The sequence below is a fragment of the Microtus pennsylvanicus genome, chromosome 12, assembly GCF_037038515.1.
Source record: "Microtus pennsylvanicus isolate mMicPen1 chromosome 12, mMicPen1.hap1, whole genome shotgun sequence".
Lineage (NCBI taxonomy): Eukaryota > Metazoa > Chordata > Mammalia > Rodentia > Cricetidae > Microtus > Microtus pennsylvanicus.
This window is the reverse complement of record NC_134590.1, coordinates 9,126,522-9,138,537: the sequence shown is the minus strand read 5'-3', so window position 1 is coordinate 9,138,537 and position 12,016 is coordinate 9,126,522.

Genomic DNA, 12,016 nt, shown 5'->3' with positions numbered 1-12,016 from the left:
CTTGCCTCATTGGCCTACTTGTTTCTCTGCAGGCTTGACTGGCGGGTTCCCAGGGAGAGTCTGCTGGGGCTGGGGCTGGGGCTGGGGCTGGGGCTAGAACAACAGGATGAGTGGGGGGGGTTGGAGGGGAAGACCTGAGTAATGCTGGAGTTGGGACAAGAGAGGACTTGCCATTTTTGAAATGGCCAGCACTTCAGTGTGAATTCAAGTGTGGTGAACACTTTTTTTTTCTCTTGAGGGGATGAAAAAGTACTAAAAGCTTTGGTGAGAAAGGGGGCATAACTCTCTCTCTCTCTCTCTCTCTCTCTCTCTCTCTCTCTCTCTCTCTCTGTGTGTGTGTGTGTGTGTGTGTGTGTGTGTGTGTGTGTGTGTGTGTGCGCGCGCGCGCATGGGCTTCTGTGTGTTCTGTTTATTTTGCTGATATGGATGAGGCTGAGAAATTTATACATTCACACAGAAGTGGCCAGAACTACAATTCAAAAGTCACATATTCCATTTCTGTATAAAAGAAAGATATCAGTGCCAAAGTTTATTTGACTGAAGTCACAGTTTTGCCTAAGGATGAATGCTGACTTCAAGGGTCCCGCATCTCACAAAGCTGACAATACACGCTTGGAAATGCCACAGTTCTTCTCACAATTCCCACAAGATGGCAGCATTTCACCAAAGATGTCCCTTTCATAAGAGCCAGAAGTAGAAATTAAGTAACCCACAGGTTGAAAATTCATAAAAACAGAGAAAGTTCAAAAAGTTCCAAATCCTGATCATCACCAATTAAATAAAGACCTTTAACCCGAGAGTTTACTTTCAAATATAAGGACTTCCAGCCTCCTACAAATTAGAACAAGCCCCCTTCAGTTCCTTCAGCACTGCCCTGTGTTTACCACATGGGGGCAGTAAAGGCCCTTTCACATCAGAGTCGTTTTGTTTTTTAGGAGTTGATGGTTCTGGATCCATCCTTTTAGGTTCTTGTGGAGAAGAATGTACAGTTATCTCTTGGGGATACTACCCCTCCCTGAGCTGTGGCTTGCACATCCGAGCAAGGGCAGGGTCACAGGCGGACTCACTCTTTCTCCATCATCGGCCTAATGAATTCAGGAATTTTCGTCCTTCAATCCCCAAGGCTCCACAGTTGTCCAAGTCTTCTTGAACTTTTCTTAAACATCTCCTGAGCTCCCGGTCCAACCTAACTTGATCCTATTTGGCTTCTTGAAAAGAAAGACTATGTTCAGCATTTGCGGGAGGTAGACCACATTCCCTGGGGATCCACAAAGATGATAACAAGCCGGGTATTGGAGACGAAAGATCATGTGAGGACAGTCACAAAGGACTATCCAGAACCATCTTCACTCTCTGAGTACCTTCAGTATAATATCAAGGCTGCTGTGGATCCCTCTCACCCCGACCCCACCCAGCATGTGTTAGCTAACTTACACGCTTACAAGGTAACATGGTTCGGTTCTACTTAGATGAACATTGCTGCAAAGAAATCATGGAGAGAATTCAGGAAGGTCGGTAGGAGATGAAGAAAAGCCAGAAAAGAGACTTCTGTTGGGTAGCTTAAAGTTTACTGGAGGGGGGGGGATAAGTAGGTGGGTGGGTGGATAGAAGGGCAGAAAGGAAGTGGACTTTGTAAAATCACTTCAGTCTCTATTGCCCCGCCCCTGTAATTGAGGATGATCCGTCTGCATCTCTGTCTGCCTTGCTACTACTCAGATTGTATCTGTGCTGAGTGAGGCAATGCCTTCTTGGCACTCCCATCACACACACTCGGTGTTTGTAGACAGTTTGTATCATTAGTCATTGCCCAGCCAGCTCTGCTCCTATGTTTCCACACAGACGAGTCCCTCCCGCCCCCTCAGCCATGTCTGCCCCGCTCTCTGATCTCCTTCCAGCCCTTCGCTCTTCCTCAGGCCCCAGAGCTCTTCACTAACAACTTACTGTCTCAGGTAAAAGATCAAAGTTATCCGGGGAGGATGTGGGGGCAGGACGGGGGATGTTGTGTAGACTTGGGGGTGGGGGAGGAGTGGGGGGAAGTAACACTTTTCACACCATTCTAAAGCCAGAAGCAGAGACCAAACGACTTCATTACTGGCCACAACTATATTTAAAGTGCTTGACTATTGCACGCCAGACACTTACACTTGGAAGCATACCTGCAAAATGTATTGAAGACATTTAGTGCTTTTCTTTCTCTTCATCAGAGAAAATCTATTACAGAAACCATAAACTTTTGCAGAACAAAGAACAGACCCAAGACAAGAGGAATGAGGACCACAGAAAGAGGCCTCATCCTTGAGCCAGAAGAGTCTGCATGCTCCAAAGCCTCCCACAAGCAGTCATACCAGGGGCAAGCATGAGCCAGTTGGAAAAGAAGATGGGGAGGTGGCACAGGAAGGTGGAAGTTGAGCTGATTTATGTCTGCTGGCCTTGACTATCTTGATGAAGCAGGAGGCGAGGGTGAATGGCAATGAAGTAGTTCTGAAGAAAGTCAGACCAGAGCAGCCTGGAAAAGAGAAGCGTTTAGTCTCAGCAGAAAGTGGACACCCCCACCCTGCTGGGCTTTCAATCTGAGAGTTCGGTGCCCTCCACCCCAATATACCAGAACTATCATGAGTACTCGTTCCTTCTGACGGTCCCTGTTCTTGGTTCTGTACTCTTTCCCCCATCCTGACAACCATTCTCTCAGTAGGGGTCCGTTGTTGTCTCGTCACCTGCACAGTCATTTGGTCAATCTTTCTCCTCTGTGCTCCCCACCCCCACCCCACAGGCCTCTACCAAACCTCACCACATAGCTCTAAGACTGAAAAGTCTTCAGGGACTGTGAGACAGAAGTCAAGCTTCTTTCTTTGATGCATAAGACTTGATAAACTGAAAAATGGTAACAAAATGTATCAATTATATGAATATATTTTTGAATAATGTGGTGGTTTGAATAAAAATGCCCCCTTCTCGCCCCCCCCCAGATTTATAGATTTGAATGTTGGTTATTAGGGAGTGGCACTACTTGGCAGGGATTAGGATGTATGGCCTTGGTGGAAGAATTGTGTAACTTGGTTTGAGTTTGCAAATGTTTGCAAATGTTCAAAGCTTCCTGCTGTCTGCAGATCAGGATATAGAACTTGCAGCTACTTCTCTATCATCATGTCTGCCTGAGTGCCACCATGTTCCCTGTCATGACAATAATGGAATAAACTTCTAAACTGTAATTCAATTATAGTCTTCCTTTGTAAGAGTTGCTGTGATCGTGGTGTTTCTTCACAGCAATAGAACATTGACTAAGACATATAGTAATTCTGCATCTCTTCTTTTTTGAAAGATGGAGTCCATCCTGATTTAGGCTTAAATACATGACCTGAAGGCAGCTAAAAATGTCACAGAGAGAGGTGGGGTGGAAAAGCTTGAAAGCATGTGTGTTCTTCTTGATCTTCTCTCACAACACCTGGAGAAGTCCATGTGAAGAAGCTCACCTCAATAAATTAGGACACCTCACAAAGAGACTGAACATCCTCTATATTGCAGACAAGGCCATCATCACCCAGACAACTCCAACTGACCACAGAAAAAGGATCCGGTGAACTCACCCCAAAGTATTGACCCACTGATTAATAAACTAAACTACCAAGGATTGAGAAGTCTAGAGGCCAGGCCTTCCATGGAGTAACTGAAAACCCTCGGGTACAGATTCCAAAGCAGTCCTCTCAACTGTGACCATGAATGCTCCTTAGAGCTCCTATTGCTGAGTCTGCCATCCATTGGTTATATGGTCATGGAAAATGGACACAAGGATCCTCTTCATCAGGTTCCTGGGAAGTTTGTCCCAGCCAGTCGGCAACTGGACCATGGCCCTTACTCCCCTTCACATCCTGTCTTACACCATAGGATGCTGCACTCCTCGGGTAGGCATTGTGATCAGACACCTGCCTCGGACTTCCCACTAAGGTAAGAAACATGCATTCGGGTTGTAGAATCCCTGGGAACACAAGACCAGCCTTGTCTGTATGTTGAGTTCCAGGTCAACCAGGACTACTTAGTGAGAGGAGAGAGAGAAGCAGACAGAGAGAGAAAAAGACAGACAGACAGATAAAGAGAGAGATCAACCAGATTCTTGGCCTTGAAATGTGAGCAAGGAAAAGTAAAGAAGATCTACCATAGATTGATCAGTAGCATCCTTCTGCCTATGAAATGCCCAGTTCGCCAGAACACCAAATTGCATTCCGGAATTTGCCTTCTGGAAGCATCATAGTACTGTCTTCTCCCTAACAAGATTTCCAGGATATTGCTGCCTCCCTTGAACTAGCTTGTTTCCACCAGTTAGCTCTTGGCCTTTTTCCTGCTTTGGTGCTGTTCATCCTTTGGGTTCCTGAGAAGCTGCATCTATCCCACTGAGTATGCATTCTCTCTGTATCTCTGCATGGTTAGTTGTTTTGATGGAAGCCTCTCTCTTTCATGCTGGTTAGAAAAGATGCCATTGATGCTCCTACTAGAAGATATTATGGTCTTCTATGTCATATACCCATCCTCCAAGCTCCTTCTGCATACCTCGATGCCAATGGCTCATACCCTATATCAGGAATTCCATCACCTGATATGCAAGAAGTTTTTTATCTTCATCCTCCCTCCACCAAGGTAACTAACTCATAACCAACCAATGGGAGTTCAGGTACACAAGCCAAGTAAAGTCTGGCGTGTACCACGAGTATCAGAGTTCCCTTGGGAATCAAGATGCACCTGGAACTTTACTTACGATACTCCCTTGCTTGGCTTTTTCAAATTTTTATACGATGCTCTTAGCTCACTTGTGGTTCCTTTTAGAAGCAATTTTGTAGTATTTATTCCCTAGAGACACTCTTACCATGTTAGTAAATTATACTTAGTTTTTCTTTCTATCAAGTGCCACTGACCACCTTGAAAGACAACGAATCGCCTTTCCTCCGGCCCACTATGATGTTCATTCAGAGCAATGCCAATGATCACAATTAAGCAAATCAACATCCATAACTGAACAAATCCCTCCATATGTCAATGATTATTAGGGAGAAGGGTGTGGTTGCTGCTATCTACTGGTCTATCTTCCATCATTAGGGACGAAGAATATATCTGTTGATTAGGAAACTTTTGGCATTGCCCTGAAATCTGCCTCTTTCTAATTTGTTTACTGGTACCCATCTTGCTTTTTTTTTAATATTTATTTATTACGTATACAATATTCTGTCTGTGTGTATGTCTGCAGGCCAGAAGAGGGCACCAGACCTCATTACAGATGGTTGTGAGCCACCATGTGGTTGCTGGGAATTGAACTCAGGACCTTTGGAAGAGCAGGCAATGCTCTTAACCACTGAGCCATCTCTCCAGCCCCCCATCTTGCTTTTCACACAGCAGAGTTAACAGCCCACCAAGCTGTGAGTCTCGACAACTCTGCGTCTAGAATCTCTCACATGCTTTTGAGTCACATGACTTACCATCTTCTCGCTACTCTAAAATCTGTCAGTGTCCTCTCAGAACCTGATACTCAAAACTGAAAACAGGAGGCTGCCACAAGACAGACATGTGTCAACTGACCTTCTCCTCAAGCCGAGTCAGGCTTTGTCTGTCTGTTTTCCTTACTGAGACTGAAATGTTTGCAGGAAACGCAGGTGTGGTGTCATCCGAGGGTCCACATGAAGAAAGCAATCAGTTAAAACAACCAGGCTCCCTTACGTGGAGATTTGGAGCCCGGTTTTTCTCCTCTTGAATTAACAGCATTGGATTTTGAGCCTAACCTGAAGTTTTAACTTCTATCTATCAGGCATAAGCTCTTGATCTTGTTTTGTCCATTATTGTCCCCAAAGGAAACTTTTTCCCCAATATTGATATATCAGTTTGTGACCTGTCTAATCCTTTTCCTGATTAATAAGAGAGAAAAATGAGAGCAAGGCAAGGGCAGAGCCAGAAGCCTGTCCCCTCGTTAAACATCCTTATGCAGGGGACACGAACTCATTAGTATCCCCCCAGCGGAGACTGTCGCCAGCAAGCTTACAACTCTCCTAACTACTATGACGCCATCGGAATTTATTTGCTCATGGAGTGATGTAAATACTTCTTTTTAAAATTGCCAAAATCAATTTTCAGCGTGCACTTGAAATGTTCCTAATGGAGAGAAAATTATATAGCAACAAAATCATGATTTCAGGGGTCAGAGTCAGATAAATCTGAGTTCTGCCACTTACCAGATTTGTGACCTTAAGCAAATATTAATATATCTAAGCCATCATTTCTTTATTTCTTAAGTAAAGATAATTATGGTTTCCATTTCGTAGGAAAGTTGAAGTAAATAAAATTAATCAGAAATTTAAGAGTCTGGATGTCCATCCATAAATCAAAGGACAAAAAAAGTGTGGTATATAGGTAATAAAATTTTTTTCTGTAATGAAATCACTTTGATAAAATAAGCCAGAATTAAAAAATATGTTAAAATAAGAAATCATTATTTTAAAATAACACAAATTTAGAAAAATATTACGAAGAATATGTCTTTAAACTTGTACAGATATAAGCATGTAAATGCATACTGTATAGACATGTATATGACATGGAAACAGAAAGATGGTTATTAAAGAGGTTGTGAGGGGAGGGAGAGAGGAGGGAGATCTAATGGAGAGGGCAGAGAGAGAGGAGAGCAATTCACTGAGGGAGGGAATAGAGAGATCTATGGGAAGGGGGAAAGGAAGGAGGGAGGAGGGAAAAGATCTAATGTGGAGGGAAGGCAGAGAAGAGAGAGATCTAATGTGGAGGGAAGGCAGAGAGGAGAGAGATCTAATGTGGAAGGGAGGGAGAGATGAGAGAGGGGGATCTAATCGGGAGGAAAGGATCTAATGAAGAGGGCTGGGAGACAGAGGAATCAGTCACTGGCACTCTGTGTCAAGGAGAGAGAGCAGGACTATTTAGGAGGGAGAGGGGTCCGGCAAGAAGACAAGATGGTGCAGGAGAGACAGCACTTTGGCGGCTAATAATCACAAAATATAATTACACATGTGTATGAAAACGTACATAAGGAAACCTATTTCATTGCAGCTGAACCCAAAATAATAATTTCTAAAATACCTTCATTAAACAGAATTTAGTAGAGAACAGAATCATGCAGCCGTAACAGTTCATCTTCTTACGCTAAAGCAACACAGATGCTAAGGAGATACCAGCTGATGGAGAAGGAACCAGAAGGCTGCATGGAGGAGACTTTTGAGCAGAGAGCTGATGGCAGAAGGAAAACAGGCAAGATGCTGCCCTGGGAAGAGTGTCTCAAGCCTAGGCAATGGGAAGAGCTCCCGCTAGGTGATGGGATCTGAGATATGAATGATCACAGGGTAGAACCACAAGAAAGGAGATGAGGATGGAGATGAAACAGGTTTAGACCTCATACGACCTTGTATTTCACCATGGAGGATAATAAATCATCATCAGAATATGGACAATGATATTAGCAATGCAAACGAACTCTGCTCTGATGATAACCACCGTTACGTGGTTACTAGGCCATAAGAAGTCAGAGTCTGGGCAACTGCTGTGGGAATCCAACAGAAGATGAGGGTGTCTTGACCCGATGAGAGTTGTGGATGTGGTGGGCAGTGGTCTGTTTCCAGAAAGAGTTGAAGATGCAGTCTTCAGGACAGGTGATGAGAGACCAAACAAGGATAACTTTGTGATTTGGCAGAGCAATTTAGATTATTTATTAAGATGAAAAATTCTCAGACCTGAGAGTTGTCTGTCATTAGTCTATGTTATTAGGTTAGTCTGTGGGTATTGTCTTGACTGTTTATTAATGTGGGAGGGCTGTACCAACTGTGGGCAGCACCATCCCTAGGCAAGTGGTCCTGGGATTATTAAGCGAGTTTGCTGGGAAGGAAGCCAGTAAGTAGCACTGCTCCATGGCCTCTGCGTCAGTTCCTGCCTCCAGGTTCCTGTCCTGAGTTTCTGCCTTGGTTCCCCTCAAGGATGGAGTGTAACCTATAAGCCAAGTACACCCTTTCCTTCCCAAGTTGCTTTTGGTCATGGTGTTCTATCACAGATATAGAAAGCAGTATCGGCCGAGCAGGATGCTCAGGTTATTGCTGACCATTTCTGTGGGTTGGAGCCAAGGGGGAAGACAGAAGAGAGAAAAGGGCACTGGGATGTAAGTCTTGTTTCTCTGGAGCCACAGGCCTCTGGGAGGGAAAGGTTCATTTCTTTACTAAAGGAACTTGATTTTAACTCTTAATTCTGATCTCTGTCTTTGAATCTTGCTATGGTGTCCCTAAGGCTAGTTGTTACACTTCACTGAGTCTTTTATAATTTTATCTCCCCATGTGTAACAATAAAACAGGTTTAGGACATTGACAGTGTTGTCTGAAAGAATAATGAGAAAATTAAAGAACTCTTTGCATGTGCTGGACTCTCTAAATACGGGCATTCTGTGAGGAGAGGTATTTTGGTGACAGACCTGCACTCTTCGTTATAAAACTTACTGGCAGATCTAAATGTCACACTTATTCCACTCTATAGCTGGCGATCACAACAGGATTGGATTCATCTCTGTGACTGATTGTGTAGGAATACCCTAGCAGAGTGCCCAGCCCGTTGTCATGGCAACATGATCTCTTTGTCATCTATTGAGTTTACTCTTGAAAACTACAGAACCAAATTTCAAAAAATAGAAAAACAGTAGGCTGAGGTGACAGCTCAGTCAGAAATTTGTTTGTCCTGTAAGCAAGGGATCCTTAGAACCCATGTTTAAGACAGGCACGGTGCCCACAACCGTAATCCTAGTGCGAGGGAGGTGGAAAATAAAAATCTCTGGGTATTTCTTGCAAGCTCAGGAGCTTCAGTCCAGTTGACAGACTTTTTTTCAAAAGCAATATAATAAGGGTGGTGTCTAAGGAATGACAGCCGAGGTTTCCTCTGGCCTGTATAAGCATGCGCACACCATCACCGCCACCACCGCCACAACCATCACCACCACAAATCCCATGACATTTAAAGCAAGGTTCCAGTTTTATTTTTTTTTTATTTTTTTTTTTAGTTTTTTTTTCGAGACAGGGTTTCTCTGTAGCCTTGGAGCCTGTCCTGGAACTAGCTCTTGTAGACCAGGCTGGTCTCGAACTCACAGAGATCCACCCGCCTCTGCCTCCCGAGTGCTGGGATTAAAGGCGTGCGCCACCACCGCAAGGTTCCAGTTTTATGTCAGGATACATTCACAGCTATCTGCAGTCACGTCAGGCTTGTCAACTGCATGTAGTCATGCTAGGAGGAGAGAAAACATCTCCTAGTCTGGAACTCTTGAGGATGTTAAAGGAGCATCAGAGCACAAGGGAAGCATGCAGCCTCCCAGCCAAAGGGATGGGATTTCCTTGACGGTGAGACCACCACTGTCTTCCCCTGCAGTTAATCTAGCTGTGCTGACCATCATCTAGCCTCCTTAGACCATGCTAAAGAGACCAAAGAAGTGATGAGTCCTTTACGGGGCAGCAGACTGTTCTGTCCCAGAGCCCCTGCCCACTAGCATAGTCCCCAGGAGCCTCCCTGGGGTCTGTTAGGACTGTCCCTGCCCCGTTCTGGAGTCCTGAGTCAGAAAGGCTTAACCTTCCCCTTTGTGTTTGTTCCCTTCTGTCTCTTTCAGGTGCTGCAGAGCCAAAGCATACCTCAGCTTATTCTCTGGGCTTCTTGACTCTTTCTCTGAAGCTCCCATTCCAGACAAATGGCTGCTGGTCCTCCACGTGAATCACGCCCATGCCTAACTCAAACATCACGACTCTTTCTCCCTCTTAGGCGCCCATCTATGAATCCATAACAAACTTTTCTCTAAAACTTACCTTCTCTGGTCTGCGGACTTTGGCCTTTGAATTCATGAGACAAGAACCTGAAAGTCACGAGCTTGAGCGGCCAGAGTTTCCAGGACCCTAGCTCCTGAGAATGGTGTTGTTTTCAAAGGCACCCCATAACCCATGAAAATGGGGGAGGCTGAGAACTCCCTGGGTCGTTCTGGTCCCAGCTCCTCTTTGCCCTTCACAATGGCCTTGTTAGTTTTTGAATAAGTAGAGAGCAGCAGCTGATACCTGTTTTCTAGAACTCACGGGGTCAGTTCAGTAAACTAGCACAGCTGGAAACAGGCCTCTGAGTTACCTAGGCTACTCACTCACCCAATACCTAATTTAATAGCAAATAGTTCCTGGGTTCCCCGGAGAACCGGTTTCTTGGCTTCATTGTTTTCTCATTAAGTCTGAAACTAGTTTGACTATTTCAGATGCTCAGATATCCTGAATCTGACACCTCTTCCCAAGCCCTCTTCCTCGCTCACCCAAATCTCTCTGCTCTGCTATTTCCACATCCATCTGGGGGACCGGGTTTGTCTTTCTCCACCTTCACCTATTCTCTTGTATAAGCCAATTTTCAATTGCTGGGCTGGGTAACGACCACTCTTTTCTATGAAGAGTCTTATCTTGTTTCGTGGCATGCAGCTGGAGGGGTGAAGGGAGATTCTGCCAGGCCTTTGTCTGCTACCCCAGAGTCCTAGCTAGGTTACAATTCACGGGGTACTTCCCCACAAGGAAAGGTCTTTATCCTCCAGGGATGGTGTGTCCCCTTTCCGATGTCCTTAGATAATAGGACTTTGTCTAGCATACAGGACATTTTCAACAGCCCATCTCCAACTGGACAGCCTTCAAAGGAAACCATCTCGTGTCCCCACAAGGGTGGTAACAAATTCAGGACAGGACGGGGATCATCACCTCTCTAGATCTTGGTAAGCCAAAGAAAGTCTTTCTGTAAATGACTAGGCACTTTAGGATGTCCACCTATACATCTAGATTAGCAAGCTAGCTAACAGCAGCTGTGACAAAGACGCACACATGACAACAGAGTCATTTGTGGAGTCCTTGGGCTTTCCCAGTCTAGCAGCTTGAAGTTATTATATTGGGTCTTGTATAAGCCAATTTTCAATTGCTGGGCTGGGTAACGACCACTCTTTTCTATGAAGAGTCTTATCTTGTTTCGTGGCATGCAGCTGGAGGGGTGAAGGGAGATTCGGCCAGGCCTTTGTCTGCTACCCCAGTCACAGCCTCTCTCCTTTTCCCTCTATAAACACACTTAAACAAACACAAAGGGGTCAAGCAGAGGAGAAGGTAGCAGTATACAAACAGGAAGCTGCATCTACTTGCTAATTTTCCTTTGAATTGGGCAAGCCCAGAAAGTGGGTCTAATACTAAAAACCTTTAGGCCCTCAACAGTCCATTCTGCTTCCCTTAGTCCAGACCCATGACTCACAAAGAAGATCCTGAGGTTCAGAGAGGTGGAACTTCACCAGAGACCCAGAAGCCTGGCTGGAGGGGGGTCACTAATTAGTCCCCAGTCCTGCTCTGGTGCTTTCCTAGGAAGTGTTCCACACTTATCCCATGTCCCTAAGTCATTCCAATCACTTTGCTGGGTTTTTATATTACTGTTAAGGGCAGACTTAAAGTCATCTATTAATAACTACAGGGAAGGATTAACAATTTAACCATTTATGGGCTGGAGAGATGGCTCAGCAGTTAAGAGCACTGGCTGTTCTTCCAGAGGACCCAGGTTCATTTCCCAGCACCCACGTGGCAGCTCACAACTGTCTGTAACTCCAGTTGCAGGGGATCTGATACCTTCATACCAATGCACATAAAATAAAGTTAAATAAAATTAGAAAAAAAAACAATTTAACAATGTGAAAAAATACACACTAACTTGGATTTTCTTTGCTGGTCTCTGTAGAGGCAGTGCCACCCACGATAGTTATATCAGAGTCGCTTTGATTTATTTAATTTCTCAAGTGCAGATATGTTAATTATTTATCTAAAGAATATGAAATCTGCGACTTCTGGATGATAACCAGGCTACTAATCGTCTTGCTCATGAGTATGTTTACCGAGCACACGTTATCTCCTCATCACCAGCCAGCTGCACCTACGAGTCCTAATCACCTGAGAAGAAACAAAACACGATGCCTGTCCTCCAACCACGTCGTCTCAGGTGAATTGAC